At 44.2% G+C, this 21,589-nt stretch overlaps 1 protein-coding gene across 2 annotated transcripts in view; it reads left to right on the top strand.

Annotated features, from left to right (window-relative positions):
• Positions 1–8,362: 8,362 nt before the first annotated feature.
• Positions 8,363–21,589, top strand: part of LOC139218973 (ras-GEF domain-containing family member 1B-B-like) — a 29,655-nt gene continuing 16,428 nt past the window's right edge. Inside the window, exon 1 of one of the 2 annotated variants that reach the window (XM_070850730.1) lies at positions 8,363–8,464. The gene's annotated coding sequence lies outside the window, so the exon portion shown is untranslated. Of the gene's footprint in view, positions 8,465–9,939; positions 10,010–21,589 lie in introns of those variants that run through there. The other variant, XM_070850731.1, reaches the window with a different exon arrangement.

Here is a 21,589-nt window from a genome sequence, read left to right as displayed (position 1 = left end):
TTAATGTCTTTCAACAGTGCCTGTTATGTAAGCTCCTGGCAAAGCATATTGTGTTAGATAAGCCTACAAAACAGCTTGCACAAGGCCAAAGTTTGGAATAAACCTTTTGTGTGCACCACTGAGCAGGAGGCAACACAAAGCTTGTTTCCTGTTTGTGTCACATTCAAACCCCTCCCCTCCATTTCCTTCCCTGGGTTCGATTGTGCACCTGTGCCTAAAAGCCACCATAAACACTTTCAGCTGCTGGGGCTCAAATGGACGCTGAATTCATCAGCAGCACAACAACACATGTGGAGAAACAATGCAGGTCCTGGGTGAAAACAAGTTTGTTTTTCACTGATCCCTGACAGTATGAATAGAAAGTCCAGGATGTCCTCAGATTCCTTTGCATTCTTCTCGTCTGGAGTTGACAGTCTACATTTGGTCACTGGGATGAATTTAGATATTATATCCATCTTATTATGAAGAGGAATGAAAGGAATGCGACCAGCTGCTCAACTCTTTGTTAAATATAAGAATTCTGACTTACAGTGACGGATGTCGTAAAAGAAAAGTACGCTGCAGTCTTTGAAAACACATTTCCTGATGAGTTTATGGTCTCAGTCACTAGTGTCAAGTCTTCTCCAATATGGCCAATAGGAAAATAGACAATAAAGCAGGGTATGCTTTACCTTGTCAGTCACCACCTTGTGACTAACCAATCACACTGTGTGTCACTTCTGGCTCCAACTAGGGGCTGCAAAACTGCAGTCCACAAACCAATGGATGACTTCACAATGACTACGTCCACAGAAAAATGTTGCTAAACATGAAATGCTGTTAATTTGTTGTCAGATTTCCCTGTCTTGTATGTCAAAGCATAGATGAGTGTGACTTCCTCTTACCTAAAATATGCATTAACTGTTTTTTTTTGGCTCTGTTTTTAGTCACCACCACCTCCTAAAAAAGAAATGTCTAATTCTGCAAAGCTAGTCACAGTCAGTCTTTGTGCACAGTGGCTTTTTATACATTTCTGCTGAAAATAGATGCATCCCTAAGTAACACTGATAAGAGCGGTGAGAGTGAACCAAAACAACGAGCTAAAAGATGCTAAAAGGCTCCCTAGAGCTGGGGGGAAATTATTGGTGGGCTTTGCCACCCTGAGAAACACAAACAGAAAGAAAACATGTTCTTCTCTTCTCTACTCCAGGCCTTTTTGTACCTAACCCTAAATTTCCAGCAGAATCGATCATCAATGTGCATCTGCAGAGCGTTTTCAGATTATATTGTTCACACATTGTTTCAGCCATTGTGAAGAAGTGAATGGGAAAAACAATGACGCTCCAAAGCGCTCCCTCAAAATCAGAGTGATTGATCGCCAGTTGGAACGAGAGAAGCCAGTTTGCCTTGAAAACACCAACAGAATTCCTTAGAAATAATCCAATTTGGTTTGGACATGTAGCTAAGCACACACACACACACACACACCCTCCCACTAAACCCAGTGCCACATCTGCAGACAGTGTAGGAGTGGTTTACAGTAAAACCACCGGAGCTACAGTGAAATTACAGAAGTAAATCAAAACACTCACAGGCTACGCTCGCTCCCAGATGTATCTTTACTTTTGTTTTTAGTAAGAGCGTGGGCAGCTCACATCCCACCTCAGACATCTATTGGGTTTAACGCTTTATTGGGAGGATTGGGAAGCAGCAGAGTGGGCACTTCATACGGTTATAGAGCTGACAGAAAAGAATGAGTGCCTACGCTGTGTCTTTAAAAAAAAAACTGTTACATGAATATATGTTTCACTGACTCCTTTTACAAAATTAAATATTTACTTTTCATGGGTTGTCAGCTTTAATTAGACAGTAAATATGGTCATGAGAGGAGGGATAGCTGAGACTGAGAGAGGCAAGGAGACAGAGTGAGAGGAAGGATGTCAACTGGTTATGAATCAGACAAAATCATCAAATCAGTCAGGCCTTTAGATCACAAGTGAACAACATCTACATCACATTTATTGATATGAATATCTGTCAAAACCAGAGAGGTTTTTCTCTGTTATTACAAAACTCTGTCCAAACAGGTCCTTTTTGGGAAATCTCACCCACACAACATTGTGCAAGTTTACAAAGAAGTGCAACTCACGGCTGTGATGGCATCATTTTTATTGCCCATGTGGCAAAAACATTGTGTGGTAATGTACTATTATTGATAGGTTGTGACTCTAAATCCAAAATGAAAATCTCTGAACGGAAAACCTTTTAAAACTTTTTCCCTGTGTTCTGTATTTTCTTTACACAGAAACCACACTGTCTTCCTCTATAAGAGCATGTTGCTTAACAGTTGGCCATCAGCACACTGCAGTACAAGTACAGTTGTTGGAAGCAAGTTTGTAGTTTTTGGCAGAAGATTGAGGAAGGGCAGGTGAAAGGGTTCACCTGTTTGACGTCTGTTCACAGGTACTTATCATATTCTATGTGCTCACCGTACTGTAATATGACAGCATGTGCACAGAGCTGTCAGGCACTTAAAGTTTCCACATAGAAAATGAAAAAAAGTATTTTATGTAAAGAAAGTGTAGGTCAGTGGAAGGAATGTGAGTTATAGTGTGTGTGTGTGTTTAAATGTGGGTCGTGTACGTGAATGTGTGTGTACCTCTCATCCTCAGAGGATATCTGTGGGTGTGACATGGAAGTTAAGGCCACATCCAGGAAACAGGTCCTCTGTCTGACAATCATCCATCATCCAGCAACCATCACAGGAGCCCCACATGAAGGTCGAGACTGGAGGAAAGGGAGGAAGAAGATGATGAGAAATGGGAGTTGGTGTCTTTTTAAGAAGAATTTTAAGTCTGAGTCACCCGAGTCAAATAATTCTAACTCAGGCTGTGACTGCACCCATTAAATTCTGGTTTGTTTCCTTTTTTTAGTTTTGGGAACATATCCAGTCAACAACAATGGTTCTTTTCCTAGTCAAGTGTGGTGCAATCCAAGGACAGAAAAGACCAACAAACAAAGGATTGTGGGCATCAGAGGATGCGAGAATATCTGATAGGCAACAGTTCTTCTCGCTTGGTTTGATGCCTCTTCACAAGTTCATGTTTGTTCTTAACAGCAGGAGAAAGCACACGCAGATGACAGACTGACGTTCAAACCTTCGTCATCAATTACATAATCAAACACCTGCATTTTCCCTGTTGTTTCATTAAATAAAACCCAAACCAAAGAACAAACAGTGCTTTAAGAGAGACATTTTAAACGCTACAAAAGTTGGCATACGTGCACAGATCAGCTGTCAGCCAACCTGACTCATAATGGAGCGTCTGATCAGCAGTTCCTATCATTACATGGCTGCTGTCGCTGTGGGTGAAAGTGATCCCCTTTCTCTTTCCCATCTTTGCGTCGCTATAGGAACACAATTCACAGGTCACAGGGTTTAACGGAAAGATGGATCACTTCAAACAAACAGCAGAGCAGCGTGAGTGACAGAATGAAACAATGAGAGCACGGATGAATGCGGAACAGTGTGCAAGTGTTCTTTTCACGAGAAAGAGGAGGAGGACGATGATGATGAAGGGTAAATCAATACATATAAGGTCAGTGTAAATGGATGTGACTCATGTACTTGTTGGCCTGTTGACTCAGCTGAAGCTGAAGTGCAAAATGTGTCTGAGGATCTTTTTCTTTGTTGTCACAGAAAATGCTCTCGATAAAACACATTCACATTCAATAATGTGCATTATTCAGAATCAGTGCAGTTCATGAGAGCCTGCACACATTTTCACTGCTAACACTAGGAAAAATGAAATTACGCCATCTGTTGTTTGCATACATGTTTCTTTGATGCAATCTGTTTTCCCTCATATTTTACAACCTTTCCGAAGTCTGATTTCTCCAGCAAAGTGAAAAACACAATTATTGGCCACATATTGTCTCCAGGCAGGGTCAGGGGGCTTCCAGTAGCTGAGTCAGACGTCTTACTGGAAGCCAGTGAGTGAGTCACCGTCTTCCTCTCCCCTCATCCCCCCTCCTAATGTATCCCACATATCAGCTATTCCTCTGAACCTGAACTGCTTCAGGTTCACCATGCATGTGTGCATCAATGCAAAAGGACAGCTAGCGCATGTTGGGATCTGAAGCAGGTCAGATGGATTATTTCTTCTCTTTAACTTTTCCAACATACATGTGTATGCATTCCTCAGAGAGAAGAATGCCACTATAAAAGCCTCTCACCCCTCCGCCCCAACTCCCATTATACCACATCACCTCCCCTCCCCCGATTCTCGGGTTCTCCCCCTTCTTCTCCCACCCCTTCCCTAACCATAATGATCTCACCCAGCTGTCACTGTGTAATCCCACCCACACTCGTACACAAGTCTGCTGCTGCTGCTGCTGGCGGCGGCTGACATCATTTGTTTTGTCCGTGTCACCGCTTCCCTGAAATCCAAAACACACTGCCAGTCAGAGGCCTTACAACAGTCTTCTTTAGCATTTTGGTTTGTTATGTTCACAACATTTGAAAGCAAGCTAAAGGAACAGATTTGTATAACTTCACACTGTAGAGTTGGAAACAAACAGGATTATATTGTGCGAGTGGGGTTCAAAGGATGTGGTAGAAATCCTCCTGATCCAACAGACAAACTGAACTGGACAAATATGGGCAAAATATTAAAAACACTGTTCAATATAATGCAGACCAAGACAACTCCATCACTAATTATGGGCTAAAAAGCAGAAAAATTGAGTGACGAGTGACTCCTTTCACATCCAAGTAGTCAGGTGATCCATTGTTTAAATAAAAATATGAAGTATAGCCACTTTAATATGATAGTGTTATGTGATGATCACCTTCTCTGCAACACAATGTTTCATTGCTCAGTGCTTCCAATGATGTTGAGCTTCATACATAATTCACTACCATCTACTGACTGTATTGTCAGATCATACCGGGACATGTAAATGATGATTAATTTAAGACCTGTGCCCTGGAAAAGTCAACCACTTAAACCTGTATGTGAAGACAAGGCAAAGCAGGACAATAAGAAAGCAATGTCTCGTTTAAACTCCACGTGCTCCTCAATTATTTGCTAATTTTAATGTATTCACAGTGATTTTTTTTAAATAGTAAATTCGAAACTCTTACTTTCATTGTTACTCCTAATATGTATTTCAGTATCTGGGTAGATCTGATGAATAAATAAAATGAGGAGCATCTGTTGCGTGATCTGTCTGTGTGTGAGAGACGTGTAGGCAAGATGATGAGTGGTTCTCTGCTGTAGTTTCCATAATGCACAACAACTTAACAAAGTGACCTTTATAGCAAACTCACAGGGACACAGATTAGTTTTTCATGACTATCTTATCTTCACCAACGGTCTCACTTGGCTCTAGCGTGACAGTGACGGCAGGCGGGAAGCAGGAACAACCTAAACTCAATTAAACCACCTTTTAACTTAACCAATTAAGCTTCTGGAACAATGTGGCCTAGGTTTGAATCCTGCTGGATGTTCCCCTCTTGTTTCTCCATTTTAGCATCCTCTAAAAGTCAATTAAAGTCGTACTAAAGATACAGTGAACTCTCTCTTTGGTTACGTTTGAGAATCATTTTAAGCCTGAGAATGATAAATAGAATAAAAAGTCCTTTTATTCTCTACTTTTTGTGCTTCATTTGATATTTGAACAGAGGGGGAACAACATGTGACAAACATCCAAGGTCGGAGTCAACATCAAATGAAGATGAGATATGTGGTGGGACGCAGCTGCCAACAGGAATACTGACAACCACAGAAATAAAAAGTGACTGTATCCTGATTACATCCATGGAACAAATATTTGGGTAATGGTGGTGGCGTTGACGTCATGGTGACTAATGACTAATTCAGGTCAGTCTCATTTACATTGACATGCTTGATTTCTATATGTCACTCCGACAGGAAGTCTTCCTCAACAGCCCTCATGCGGCTGTGGGCGTCGAGCAGCCAATCGAAAACCCATATCTCATGAGGGCCCTCACCAAGCGCTGCCACCGTCAAGTACCACCGGAAGGAGAAGCATGTGGATGTGTGTGTGTGTGTATGTGCGCACCGGCTTTCTTTTGTTTAAGCGTATTTGTGACCCACACACGGTTGAGCGCAGCCGGAAGCTGTGCGCTCCGGTGGCTGGTGTAGGAGTTGGGTTATTGAAATGAGAAAACCCTGCAGCCTGAAAGACTCAGAGATCAGCTATTCTCGCCTGAATGGTGATGTGTCAGAATGTAAGAGGCGTCAGTGATCAAAAAATGAGCGCCGCCTACAACCTCAGGGCCCGGCCTTCGTGTAAATCTAACTCAGTATTTATGTAATTTGATGTTTATGCAACTGGAAAGGACTGGACTGTGCTGAGGTGGAGTGGCAGTTGAGGGGGTGGGTATAGTGTGCACCCACCTTGCTTTAATTATAATATTTTAGAGGAAATTAGACTGTTGGATGGAGCGTAGTGTATATATTTAGAGTATATTCTAAACATTTAGAGAGAAATGAGGTGTGTTTTTATACTCTGTCAAAATGAAATGCCCACTGTGAATTTAACCCTGCCAGTGCCTCCACAGGACCGACAGACTGCACGCAAAGAGGATTCACTGTACCTGTTGTTACATGACAGCCTAATCTAGATAATCTTTGTGTTTTCACTCCAATTTAAGGATAACTTTCTGTTATGGGTTGAGTAATTTCTCCGACCTTGAGGGCTTGTGAAATCCTTTTAAAAAAAAAAACACCGGATATCAAGAAAATCACTGTTATCAAGTCTGTTTTCCTTAATTACTGAAAAAGAAGTTAATGAAGCCACATGGAATTAACGCAGTTCATGTAAATAAAGAAAAATCCTGTAAATGACCACTTTGCTTTTACTGCCTGGTGTACACACAACCGCTGAGTCAATAACTGTGGTTATAGGTTTACTCAAAGTCAGGTACAATTTAATGGTTTAGCAATATGTACTTGCAGCTGTGACCACATATAATTACTTATGAGAAACAGTCTGGCCTGAATGACCCAACGTAATCTGAGTATGTTCATTATACTGTTTATATTATATGTTTAAGTGGTGCCTGGCGTAATAAAATATTGAGAAACTAAACAAAACACCAAACACACAAACCACAAACATTTGATTAATCCAGCTTTCGGCTGCATTTCCACAGTGACATAACCTTGAAAAGAAATTAATGTTGCATTATTGATGTATTTTATGTTTATCGACATCCAAATAACTTTAGTGGAGACTAAGAATAACCAAGTGGAGACTTAAGCAGCCAAAAACAAATAATATTAAAGAATATCATAAAAATATAATCTGTACACTAAAGGTATAAGGTGATTTAAATCAGAAACAGAAACAGAATTTTTTAAAATATGAATCTTGCTTTTTATCCACATCTCTGTGATGTGGATAAAATCTGCCAAATAATTGTAACTTGATGTTCTTTAATATTATCATGGAAAGAAAAGTGGACACAAGATTGCTTTTCAACACCAATGTCGGCAGAATCCAACAATAATCTGCAATAGAAATAAAATTACTACGTGCCGATAGCATGTCAGACCTGTTTTCAGTTTGTTCCATTGACCCCAAATGAATGAATGAATGAATGCAGTTTTAAGCCAACATTTTCACTGACCTGATGTGAAATAACAGCAAGCATGCCATCCGCCCACTGGGATCTAAACGCCCATGCAGAGCTGAAATGAAGACTGAGGGTTAAAAAGAAAAGAAGAGGGTCAACAGTACTGATTTAGAGCAAACTAGCTTAATATGCAAAAACAGTGCTTCAGTGTACAATGCAACAGTTCTCAGTCATCCTAACACCAGAAAAGCCAATAACCAGGCTACCCCAGGCCTTGCAGCCTTTCCTCTGAAGTGTCCTACAGTACTAAACCCTGCACCTCCTCATGTCAGTACTAATGTCCACCACTCACACCACAAACACAGAACACACCAGCTTACACACTCCTGCCTTTTAAGTCACTGGGACCAACTTACAGCCACACACACAAACACATTCCGGGGGGAAACCTTACACCTTCCATATTTCAGCCCTCCAACAAAAACATTCACTGCTCCTGGCTGCGGTTGAAAAGAAGGAAGAGGACGGGCGGCGGCTCAGCCAATCAGAGCCTCCGCAGATTTCGATTTTCCAGCTGCTCCGCTGTGATTGGTCCGCGCCGCCCCTAGAGGCCGCCTCCCCCGGGCGGTGATTGGCTGGTTTTCCCGGCTCTGTGGAAGTCATTTGAATACGCCTCTCTTTGAGGCTCCGCACAGCGCTGCTGGTTCAAATTGACTCAAGTATCAGGGAGCGGAGGCACAATGGAGGAGAGCACGGTGCACACACTCTGCTGAAAGACTCCTCTCACACCGTGCAGCCTCATTTTGGGACAGGCTTTTCATACTGTTTCTGCCTGGTAAACAGATTTGCATCCGGACACTGAGCTGCATCACATAAGAGGTAAGTTCAGGCTGTGGATGAGAGAAGAAATAGTTATTTATAGAAGAAATGAACTTTATTCATGTTGGGATTAAGCTTCATGATTCTGGAAACTGTTTCCGGATCCAATTCTGGTCTGCAACGTTTAATCGGATTATTAAAGGGCATTTTCCTTTGCAAAATTACCATGTATAGTCATAAAATTATCTTTACAAGGTTTAATTTCATTGCATGCAGGTATTTAGCATCACTAAGTTGCCCAGCTTTTTTTATAATAAGGTTTTATTCTCATGACTAGAACAAACCTAGTTTCCTAAAATGAAACTCAAAGAGTCAGAAAATCATTTAAACTCAAAAGCTTTTGTTCAGTCTTGTGATATTTGACCAAACTCATCCTCCCCAATGTCTATTTTCATCCTCCCAGCGACATTTGTTGTTGTTATTGTTTACCACCCATGTGAGTGTTTATAATTAGACTGGCTGTCAGACACACACACACACACACACACACACACACTCTCACACACACACTAATGTTACTCACCAGCACCTGTGATGGGACTGTGGTTGCACAGCGTGGCGTTTTCACAGTCAGCTTTTACTTTTACTGTGTTATGACTCAGTCAGAAGCCCATAATGTAGACCAGGCATGGTGGCCTGGTGTGTGTGTGTGTGTGTGTGTGTGTGTGTGTGTATGGGAGAGAAAAAGTAACAGATTGTCTATGTGTCTGTAGGGAAAAGAAAAAAGAATGAGAGAGAGTGTGTGTAGTTCTGGCCAAGCAGACTTTAAAAAGCTTTATTCCCTCCTCGCATCTCTATATGAACCAATGGTGCCTTAACTCGTTGCACTGAATGCCTCAGTTTCCTCTTACTGAGCACGCTTACAGGACAGGCTGCTAAAAAAACCCTCAAATTAAGTGGTTTAACTTATTTAATAATTAACACAAAGGCAGTCTGAGGAGCACAGCCTACATTCTGGGCTTCACTCGGTCTAAAAACAATCAAATCCACTTGTTTTCCAACTTTAATCTTGACGTGAAATGTGCCTTTTGTGCTGCAAGGCGGCGGTTTGTGAGATCTGTAGGTTTTAGACAATAGAAAATGTGTGTGTGTGTGACAGAAAACCCCTTACACAAGCTTAGGTTTATTATATCCCAGCAGCAGAGGAGATAATGTGTCTTTATCCCTTCTGACTCTAGGTTAATAGCCTACTAGCCTAGCAGATCATACAAGGGACAGGTGTGTGTGCGCTTGCGTGCCTTTATGCGTGCCACCTCCAACCCTGTGGGTGTGTGCTTGGAGCCTACACGCAAAAAAATGTGTGTGTGTGTGTGTGTGTGTGTGTGTGTGTGTGTGTGTGGGGGGAAGCAGAAAACAGGACCAGCAGTGAGTGAATTGTGTTCCACATATCTCTCCAACCAATCTGGGTATAGTGTCTGCATCCGGCTCTGTTTGCCTGTCTATCAGATTTAGCAGGTGCAGGTTTTGCAAGTGGTCAGCGGGTCCTGGCGTCTGGTGCTTTGACAGCGGCCGCAGGCCTCGTCTGACCCGTACGCTTACTCGAGCGTGAGTGGGGCGGGTTTGGGTGGTTTGGTCAGGTGGTGATGATGATGATGATGATGCTTGCAGTCTGGTGGTGATGGTGCAGAGTCTCAGACCTCAAACATGACGACTGTGGCACAGACTGTAAGAATGAAGTGAAGGAAAACAACCCTAAAGCACTAAAGATTATGGGTTCTTCCGCCTGGACAGTCAACTAGAGCAAGATAACATCCTAACTGAGGCTTGAATGCTGGAGTACAGGAGAAGAGACAATTCTTTTCATCACTGGTTAATCTGCAGATCTTATTTCTTATTAATCATTAAGTCTAAAAATGTCAGAAAATAGTAAAAATGCTCATTACATCTTCCCTTTGTCCAATATTATGCTTTTAAATGTCATGTTTTATTTGAATTAGATACCGTTTGGTGTTTTTGCCTGAAGAAATTGTATTATCCAACTATCAAAACAGATTTATTGTCTTTAATTGATTGACTAATTGGTTCAGATGTAGAGTTAACTCTCTGCTTCGGTGAGACCCCAACACTCCAATATCCTGGGTGAGAATGAGAAACCTGCCCCACTCTGTTACTTGAGGCACCACAGATTCATCTTATTTGGCCTAAATGGTGCTTTAAAGTCAAGTACGGTCACTTCTCCTCTCACAGGAAGCAACAAATCAAAGTCTGAGAGTGAAATCCTCTTAACAGCGGCGAGTGAAAGCACGCCCTCCAGAGAAAGACGGTCGATCTTCTTCTTTATTTTTCTTTGGTGTTCCCTGTGCAAGTTACTGACCTCATACTGGTGAGTTAGCCGTATTAAAGGGTTAACTCGTGTACGTGCAGAAAGTGTGCAGCTTTGACTAAAACCACGAGGAAGTGATACGGGCACGGCCTGGACTTTGACCTCGTTAATGGTTCTGAATAAATCTGACCGTGAAGGGTTTCCCCCAGACAAAGTTGTCTTGCTCACACTCCGTACCTGCTGGAACTTATTAGTGTCAAAGTACATGAGGTACAAAGTAGAGTAGAGATAGCATTACACGACACGGGCCTTTTACCACAGTGATAAATTCTTTTACAGGCCGTCTTATCTGGTGCTTTTCTCTCACAGCATGTGTCCACGTTGTCTTAACCTACGTGCTGAACTTTACACAGGTTCGTACATTTGAAGGGGCTTTGCATCCGTATTGTGAACGTAAGTCGTGGTGCATATTAGCAGCTCTATTGGAAGTGAAATAAAAGGACAGAATGTTCTAATCATGACAAATTAATCAGCCATTGAGACAACTTCGTAGTGCCACAGCCACTTCAGACTACCAGACCTGTTTAAAGGCCTTAAATTTAATTAGATGTCACCAAAAGCAGGAATCACTCCAAACAAATCTTCTCTAGTCTCTTTCAGCTCCTGTGGTGTTTAAACATCAGGGGGTTTCAGAAATGACTATTATTAGGTCAGTGAATGCGTAGAAGCTCCGTGGGGTCAACTGGCTTTGAATAAGGACAATTTAAAGTGGCCGAGCAGAATGCTTTCACTCCACCATGTCTGCTTATACTGTTATGTTGTGTAGCCTGCTGTGTACTGTGTACTGTACTGTAGAGCTGCTGGTGCCCTCCAGATCCTTGAGGCGTGTGCAGTTATGTCATCTGATTATGTCCATAGATGAGTTTCGATTATGCTCTATCACCAAAGCTACCAAGATACATTCCTTCGCCTTTTAGCACTTGGCAAATGAAATGTGCCACATGGCCTCTCAGTAAATGACGTCTGTCGAGCTATAATGACTGCTCACACCTTACACAACAATCAGACAGTCTGCTGTACTGCTTTGACTGATGTGAAAGTGATCCCAGCCTCGCTTCATGCAGAGGCAGGGCGTCATACGGCCCGATGGTGGCGAACAGAGTGTGTGAAAGCTGCTGTGTGTGTCTGATCTGCTGTGATCTGCTCTGATCTCTTCCTGGGGGTCTTTGTGTGGCTGTTAATGCCATGACAGGAGAGATAATACCTCTATTGTTGAAGACCTCCCCCTCGTTTTCACCCTCACGTTATAACTGGCCTCAGCGTAGCTCAGTGTACCTTTTTAAAAACCACATTATGTGATTTAGGGAAAAAAAGGGTCTGTCTGAGGTTGATTTGGGTTGTTTTCAGCTCCGGAACCAACTGGAGTGAAGTTCGTGCTTCTGTTAATCTGCAGGGATCCAAGAAGGAAGCCAGTCCAGCTGTAAAACAAATGGATGAACACCAGCACTTCCCCTTAATCAATTTATTCTTGACAGGAACAAATACTTTTAACTGTTCATAGGAAACAAACATTTCTATTAAAAGCCAGACAAAAGCAGCATTCATGTTCAGCAGTATGTTGTCTCTTTGAGGCCGTTTGGACATATTTCTCTAGTTTACGGAGATATTGTATAAGACAATAATGATAAAGTGTTGTCTGTTGTGGCATATTACAAAACTAATACCAGTTGAAGCGTGCAATGCTTATATAGTGTTATTAAAAGTTCAGTATAGGAACAAACCCTGCACACACAAAACTGTATTATTTTGGTTTTGTCAGTACGATGTTCTTACAAAATTATACATTTCTGCCTTTCATTACCACAGCAGATCCCTTTCCAAAGCTGCAATTCTTCAAAGTTTACAAACAAGAGAATTTAAGCAATGCTTTGAATATGAAATTATGCTCCCAATGTCATCATTAAGTCGTCCTTAGAGAGTCCAACCTATGATTTAGAGAGAGTAGAATTTCAGTGCTGCAGCATGGAAGCCGCAACTATCCAAAGGGTCAACTTTTAAGGAAACAGTCTGGAAAAACCAAGATTGCTTTTAAATTTTTAAGGTCACCTTTCAGTGCGAGCACAAGCTCGGAGGAAGAAAAGTGGCATCCAAACTGGAGTAAATATTACTCAGTGGATTTTTATCTCGACTTGACCACCAGAGCCAAGCCTTTCCAGATTACATATTGTAACTTCAGGAAGGTAAAGCCACTGTAATCTTATAACTGAGTTAGAAGGAAAACAGCAGGCAGAGATCACAGGGTTCAGAAGACGGGCTGGCACTGGACTGGCTTACACTGGCATGACGCCAGGCACTGTGGTATACAAAAGTGTGTGTGTGTCACTCAAGCCATCATTTGTTTATGTGTGACATGTGTGTGTGTGTGTGTTTGGATTATACCGGCATGGGGCTAGGCGCCATGGTGGACAAGGGGTGTGTGTGTGTGTGTGTAACATGTTGGCTCAGGCAGACACTCCTCTGTCGGCGCTGTGATGGACAAACAAAAGTCTGCTGGATTCCTGCACAGTTTTTTTTTTTTTTTTTCTGGCACAGTGTACGTACATATGTATATGTCGCTGTGTGGGGTATGGGTGTGAGTGTGTGTGTGTGTGTGTGTGTGTGTGTGTGTGTGTGTGTGTGTGTGTGTGTGTGTGCGTTTGTATTTCTATCCTGGTGGGGACCATCACCTGACATTTCACTCACCAAATGGGGACCAATTTTTCTTGTGGGGACCGACCCCCGGTCCCCACAGGCACGAGCATTGCAATCAATAGAAAACGACCTCCTGATATGCCTGGTGAGGTTTATTTTGAAAAATAATTTTGGTCCCCACAGACTTGATTTTCAAGACTTTGTGTGTTCCCCAGTGGTGGTCGAGGGTATTGCGGTGTGTGTATTTGGATGGTGGGGTCCGTTTTCCTGACAGTGTGTGTAAGTGTGTATGTTATATGAGGTTAGTGTTTTATGAATATTATCACTTTCTGAGCACTTTGATGTCATCAGACTTGCATGTTATTGAATGACAGAACCTAAAATCAGGAAAGGGACCCGGTTCATCATTAAATTCCTTTCAAAGCCTTTTTATTCTTTGAAAAAAGTGACGTCATTGTTAATGGCCTGAAGTAAATACATATTTAAATGACAAATAAACAAATAAACAAACAAATTAATTAATTAATTAATTAATTATTGGACCAGTACAGTACTGGTACAGTACATCATTCATTGATTTCAGAATCAATGAATGATTACCAGATATTTTGGATGGAATATTGATTACTATTACAGAGTACACAATGTACCATAAACCTTAAAGGGAGGTGTTTAATCACAATGAAATGAGCTCATTAAGAGAGAATGACATTTACATTAATATTGATTTTAAGCTGAGGTGAAAACTAAGTGACAGTGTGCTGTACAAACTGAAGCTACAGTAGCCCAGTATGAAACTAAGATGAGGCCCACAGTTAGCCTGTGTCCTGATGAGTGTCCAAACTGAGACCAGGCCCACAGTTAGCCTGTGTCCTGATATTTGTCAAGACTGAGACCAGGCCCACAGTTAGCCTGTGTCCTGATGAGTGTCCAAACTGAGACCAGGCCCACAGTTAGCCTGTGTCCTGATATTTGTCAAGACTGAGACCAAGCCCACAGTTAGCCTGTGTCCTGATATTTGTCAAGACTGAGACCAGGCCCACAGTTAGCCTGTGTCCTGATGAGTGTCCAAACTGAGACCAGGCCCACAGTTAGCCTGCGTCCTGATATTTGTCAAGACTGAGACCAAGCCCACAGTTAGCCTGTGTCCTGATGAGTGTCCAAACTGAGACCAGGCCCACAGTTAGCCTGCGTCCTGATATTTGTCAAGACTGAGACCAGGCCCACAGTTAGCCTGTGTCCTGATAAGTGTCCAAACTGAGACCGGACCCACAGTTAGCCTGCGTCCTGATAAGTGTCCAAACTGAGACCAGGCCCACAGTTAGCCTGCGTCCTGATGAGTGTCCAAACTGAGACCGGACCCACAGTTAGCCTGCGTCCTGATAAGTGTCCAAACTGAGACCAGGCCCACAGTTAGCCTGTGTCCTGATATTTGTCAAGACTGAGACCAGGCCCACAGTTAGCCTGTGTCCTGATGAGTGTCCAAACTGAGACCGGGCCCACAGTTAGCCTGTGTCCTGATAAGTGTCCAAACTGAGACCAGGCCCACAGTTAGCCTGCGTCCTGATATTTGTCAAGACTGAGACCAGGCCCACAGTTAGCCTGTGTCCTGATATTTGTCAAGACTGAGACCAGGCCCACAGTTAGCCTGTGTCCTGATAAGTGTCCAAACTGAGACCGGGCCCACAGTTAGCCTGCGTCCTGATATTTGTCAAGACTGAGACCAGGCCCACAGTTAGCCTGTGTCCTGATATTTGTCAAGACTGAGACCAGGCCCACAGTTAGCCTGTGTCCTGATAAGTGTCCAAACTGAGACCGGACCCACAGTTAGCCTGCGTCCTGATATTTGTCAAGACTGAGACCAGGCCCACAGTTAGCCTGTGTCCTGATATTTGTCAAGACTGAGACCAGGCCCACAGTTAGCCTGTGTCCTGATAAGTGTCCAAACTGAGACCGGGCCCACAGTTAGCCTGTGTCCTGATAAGTGTCCAAACTGAGACCAGGCCCACAGTTAGCCTGTGTCCTGATAAGTGTCCAAACTGAGACCAGGCCCACAGTTAGCCTGTGTCCTGATGAGTGTCCAAACTGAGACCAGGCCCACAGTTAGCCTGTGTCCTGATAAGTGTCCAAACTGAGACCGGACCCACAGTTAGCCTGTGTCCTGATAAGTGTCCAAACTGAGACCGGACCCACAGTTAGCCTGTGTCCTGATGAGTGTCTAAACTGAGACCAGGCCCACAGTTAGCCTGTGTCCTGATGAGTGTCCAAACTGAGACCGGACCCACAGTTAGCCTGTGTCCTGATGAGTGTCCAAACTGAGACCGGGCCCACAGTTAGCCTGTGTCCTGATGAGTGTCCAAACTGAGACCGGACCCACAGTTAGCCTGTGTCCTGATAAGTGTCCAAACTGAGACCAGGCCCACAGTTAGCCTGTGTCCTGATAAGTGTCCAAACTGAGACCAGGCCCACAGTTAGCCTGTGTCCTGATGAGTGTCCAAACTGAGACCGGACCCACAGTTAGCCTGTGTCCTGATAAGTGTCCAAACTGAGACCAGGCCCACAGTTAGCCTGCGTCCTGATGAGTGTCCAAACTGAGACCAAGCCCACAGTTAGCCTGCGTCCTGATGAGTGTCCAAACTGAGACCGGACCTACAGTTAGCCTGCGTCCTGATAAGTGTCCAAACTGAGACCGGACCCACAGTTAGCCTGCGTCCTGATAAGTGTCCAAACTGAGACCAAGCCCACAGTTAGCCTGCGTCCTGATGAGTGTCCAAACTGAGACCGGACCCACAGTTAGCCTGCGTCCTGATAAGTGTCCAAACTGAGACCGGACCCACAGTTAGCCTGCGTCCTGATGAGTGTCCAAACTGAGACCGGACCCACAGTTAGCCTGCGTCCTGATATTTGTCCAAACTGAGACCGGGCCCACAGTTAGCCTGCGTCCTGATAAGTGTCTAAACTGAGACCGGACCCACAGTTAGCCTGTGTCCTGATAAGTGTCTAAACTGAGACCAGGCCCACAGTTAGCCTGCGTCCTGATGAGTGTCCAAACTGAGACCGGACCCACAGTTAGCCTGCGTCCTGATAAGTGTCCAAACTGAGACCGGACCCACAGTTAGCCTGCGTCCTGATAAGTGTCCAAACTGAGACCAGGCCCACAGTTAGCCTGCGTCCTGATGAGTGTCCAAACTGAGACCAGGCCCACAGTTAGCCTGCGTCCTGATATTTGTCCAAACTGAGACCAAGCCCACAGTTAGCCTGCGTCCTGATGAGTGTCCAAACTGAGACCGGACCCACAGTTAGCCTGCGTCCTGATGAGTGTCCAAACTGAGACCGGACCCACAGTTAGCCTGCGTCCTGATGAGTGTCCAAACTGAGACCGGGCCCACAGTTAGCCTGCGTCCTGATGAGTGTCCAAACTGAGACCGGACCCACAGTTAGCCTGCGTCCTGATGAGTGTCCAAACTGAGACCGGACCCACAGTTAGCCTGCGTCCTGATGAGTGTCCAAACTGAGACCAAGCCCACAGTTAGCCTGCGTCCTGATAAGTGTCCAAACTGAGACCGGACCCACAGTTAGCCTGCGTCCTGATAAGTGTCCAAACTGAGACCGGGCCCACAGTTAGCCTGCGTCCTGATAAGTGTCCAAACTGAGACCAAGCCCACAGTTAGCCTGCGTCCTGATAAGTGTCCAAACTGAGACCAGGCCCACAGTTAGCCTGTGTCCTGATATTTTAGTCTGCATACAGATGGGGTCTCTATCAAACAGCTGGCCTGTTGGTGGGTCAGATCAACTTGGAGCTGAGCAAGCTCAAAACTGTGGAGATGACAGTGGGCCCCCTCCCTAATGAAAGACTTGTCAATGGCGTACTGTGTGCATTTATACAGACTGAGAATACAGGTGATGTCGCATTGTTAGTCACATTAGATTATGAAACGTACACTGCTCAAAAAAATAAAGGGAACACCTAAAAAACACAATGTAACTCCAAGTCAATCACACTTCTGTGAAACCAACCTGTCCAGTTAGGAAGCAACACTGATGAATCAATGTCACCTGCTGTTGTGCCAATGGAACAGACAACCCCTATAAAGGAGTGGTTCTGCAGGTGGTGACCACACACCATTTCTCTTTTCTCATCCTTTCTGGCTGATGTTCTGGTCACATGGCATTTTGTCAGTGCTCTCAGCCCTAGAGGTGGCATGAGGTGGTGTCTACAACCCACAGAAGTTGTTCAGGTAGTGCAGCTCATCCATGATGGCACATCAATGCGAGCTGTGGCAAGAAGGTTTGCTGTGTCTCTCAGCACAGTGTCCAGAGCATGGAGGAGATACCAGGAGACAGGCCAGTACACCAGGAGACGTGGAGGGGGCCATAGGAGGACAACAACCCAGCAGCAGGACCACTACCTCCTCCTTTGTGCAAGGAGGAACAGGAGGAGCCCTGCCAGAGTCCTGCAAAATGACCTCCAGCAGGCCACTAATGTGCATGTTTCTGCTCAAACTGTCTGAAACAGACTCCATGAGGGTGGGATGAGGGCCCGACGTCCACAAGTGGGGCTTGTGCTTACAGCCCAACACCGTGCAGGGCGATTGGCATTTGCCAGAGAACACCAAGATTGGCAGATTCGCCGTTGGCGCCCTGTGCTCTTCACGGATGAGAGCAGGTTTACACTGAGCATGTGACAGACGTGACAGAGTCTGGAGACGCTGTGGAGAACGTTCTGCTGCCTCAACATCCTCCAGCATGACCGGTTTGGCGGTGGGTCAGTAATGGTGTGGGGAGGCATTTCTTTGGAGGGCCCTAACCCCTAACCCTCCATGTGCTAGCCAGAGGTACCCTGACTGCCATTAGGTAGCGGGATGAGATCCTCAGACCCATTGTGAGACCATATGCTGGTGCAGTGGGCCTTTGGTTCCTTCTGATGACAATGCTTGGCCTCATGTGGCTGAAGTGTGTCAGCAGTTCCTGCATGATGAAGGCACTGATGCTATGGACTGGCCTGCCTGTTCCCCAGACCTGAATCCAATCCAGCACATCTGGGACATCTTGTCTCGTCCATCCACCAACGCCACGCTGCACCACAGACTGTCCAGGAGTTGACTGATGCTCAGGAGAACATCCTCCGCCTCATCAGGACCGTGCCCAGGCGTTGTAGGGAGGTCACACAGGCACGTGGAGGCCAAACACACTACTGAGCCTCACTTGGACTTGTCTTGAGGAATTTCCCCTGAAGCTCGATCAGCCTGTAGCTAATGTGATTTTCCACTTTTATTTTGAGGATGATTCCAAATCCAGACCTTCATGGGATAATTTTGATTTACATTGATCATTTTTATGTTATTTTGTTCTCAACGCATTCCACTATGTAATGAATAAAGATTTTCAACTGGAATATTTCATTCATTGAGATCTAGGATGTGTTATTGTAGTGTTCCCTTTATTTTTTGAGCAGTGTAGATCTACATGCATAGCATTGGCAGTCAACTTAATACACTTTTATATAGTGTGGATGATAAAAGCTCAACTTCATAATGATCTCTAATTTAGGGCTGTGTCCCAACCCTGCTCTGCTCTGATGTACAGGGCTTCTCCTAGATGCACTGATCTGTCTGTGAAACAGCAACAATAAAATGTCCACACTAACTCAAAGTGAGGGAGGGACACACTTTCACTGTGGTCCCCACGCTGCTCATGCCCATCCCCCACCCCGCGGTGGACACACAGGAGAGATGGGACACATAGGAGAGATGGGACACACTTTTCCGGACATTTTCGGTCCCCACGTTACCTGCGACGCCGACGCCCCACCCCCACCCCCTGCTCACGTCTCACCTGAAGTTCAGGAGCATGCGGACAGCACGGACGGTGGTCGGACGGCAGAGAGACGATGTAATGAAAGCCAAGTAAGTACAGAGAGTTGTTTTATTAATTAACTAGGTTAAATTTAACTTTTAGAGTGTTTGCAGCCGAAAGCTTATTTTTATGCCAGCATGATTCGCTAATGCTAACGCGACCTAGCTTACCACATGCTAACGTGTGCGGACAGTGTTGCTAGCTAACAGTTTTGCTAGTGGACAGTGTAGCTAGTGGACAGTGTTGCTAGTGGACAGTGTAGCTAGTGGACAGTATTGCTAGTGGACAGTGTAGCTAGTGGACAGTGTTGCTAGTGGACAGTGTAGCTAGTGGACAGTATTGCTAGTGGACAGTGTAGCTAGTGGACAGTATTGCTAGTGGACAGTTTTGCTAGTGGACAGTATTGTTAGTGGACAGTTTTGCTAGTGGACAGTGTAGCTAGTGGACAGTATTGCTAGTGGACAGTTTTGCTAGTGGACAGTATTGTTAGTGGACAGTTTTGCTAGTGGACAGTATAGCTAGTGGACAGTGTAGCTAGTGGACAGTGTAGCTAGTGGACAGTATTGCTAGTGGACAGTGTAGCTAGTGGACAGTATTGCTAGTGGACAGTTTTGCTAGTGGACAGTATTGTTAGTGGACAGTTTTGCTAGTGGACAGTATAGCTAGTGGACAGTGTTGCTAGCTAACAGTCATGGCTGGTGTTTCAGCGTCAGTAACACCTGCTGCTAATGTCGAGTAATGTGAGAAGAATCAAACTTTAATGTAACTACAGGTCATGAGGGTTACACACATTAGCTAGAAGCAGCTGAGTTGGAGTTGGATTTTTATTGTAATTAAAATAACGAATTAATCTCTTTGCATTTCTCTTGGTGCATTTAAACGCTTACTGTAACCTGTTGACATGCTGTACACTGGTAACAGAGTAGATATAATGCTTATGGACTGCAGTGATGGTTGCAGTGATGGTAGATATAATGCTTACAGGCTGCAGTGATAGTTACAGTGATGGTTGCAGTGATGGTAGATATAATGCTTACAGGCTGCAGTGATAGTTACAGTGATGGTTGCAGTGATGGTAGATATAATGCTTACAGGCTGCAGTGATAGTTACAGTGATGGTTGCAGTGATAGTAGATATAATGCTTATAGACTGCAGTGATGGTTGTAATGATGATTGCAGTGATAGTAGATACAATGCTTATGGACTGCAGTGATGGTTGCAGTGATAGTTGCAGTGATAGTAGATATAATGCTTATAGACTGCAGTGATGTTGTAATGATGATTGCAGTGATAGTAGATACAATGCTTATGGACTGCAGTGATGGTTGCAGTGATAGTTGCAGTGATAGTAGATATAATGCTTATAGACTGCAGTGATGGTTGCAGTGATAGTAGATATAATGCTTATGGACTGCAGTGATGGTTGATATAATGCTTATAGACTGCAGTGATGGTTGCAGTGATAGTTGCAGTGATAGTAGATATAATGCTTATAGACTGCAGTGATGGTTGCAGTGATAGTAGATATAATGCTTATGGTTGCAGTGATAGTAGATATAATGCTTATAGACTGCAGTGATAGTTGCAGTGATAGTAGATATAATGCTTCTAGACTGCAGTGATAGTTGCAGTGATAGTAGATATAATGCTTATGGACTGCAGTGATGGTTGATATAATGCCTATGGACTGCAGTGATGGTTGATATAATGCCTATGGACTGCAGTGATGGTTGATATAATGCTTATGGACTTATGGACTGCAGTGATAGTTGCAGTGATACTAGTTATAATGCTTATGGACCGCAGTGAGAGAAGCTGCTGCTGCGCCCTAATGCTGTGTTACCGGCGCTGGGGGCTAAATGAAGCGGTCAGATGCACAGTGGTGGAAACTGACTTATTGAGACGTCTACAGGCTGCTGTACTGTAGTTTAGTTACAGTCACACATCTTTCTAAATCCAAGGAAGCATGGCTCCATGTAAACATCTCTGCTCTGCTCAGATGTAACAGTGTTTTGTGTTTAACCTCCTGCAGACGGAGCGCACCATCCACCAGGAAGAGGACACGCTCACATCGTCTGAGGAAGCGACATGGTAAACACTTATCCAAGACCAGGACAGGTGTTAAACACCAAACGCAGGTAATGATGATGAGGTGGACTTTCAAATGTGATACAGTATTCATGCAAACAGAATACAATTGTATTAAATAGAATAGATTTCAGTTTTTTACTCTGATTTTCAGTGCGGTTTTGTACCCAGCCCTCAGGCGGTTTGTGATTTTGGTTTCCAGTGACATTATTGCATCGCTTTGTTT

Source organism: Pempheris klunzingeri, chromosome 19 (genome assembly GCF_042242105.1).
Source record: "Pempheris klunzingeri isolate RE-2024b chromosome 19, fPemKlu1.hap1, whole genome shotgun sequence".
NCBI lineage: Eukaryota > Metazoa > Chordata > Actinopteri > Acropomatiformes > Pempheridae > Pempheris > Pempheris klunzingeri.
This window is presented reverse-complemented; position numbering and strand designations above follow the sequence as displayed.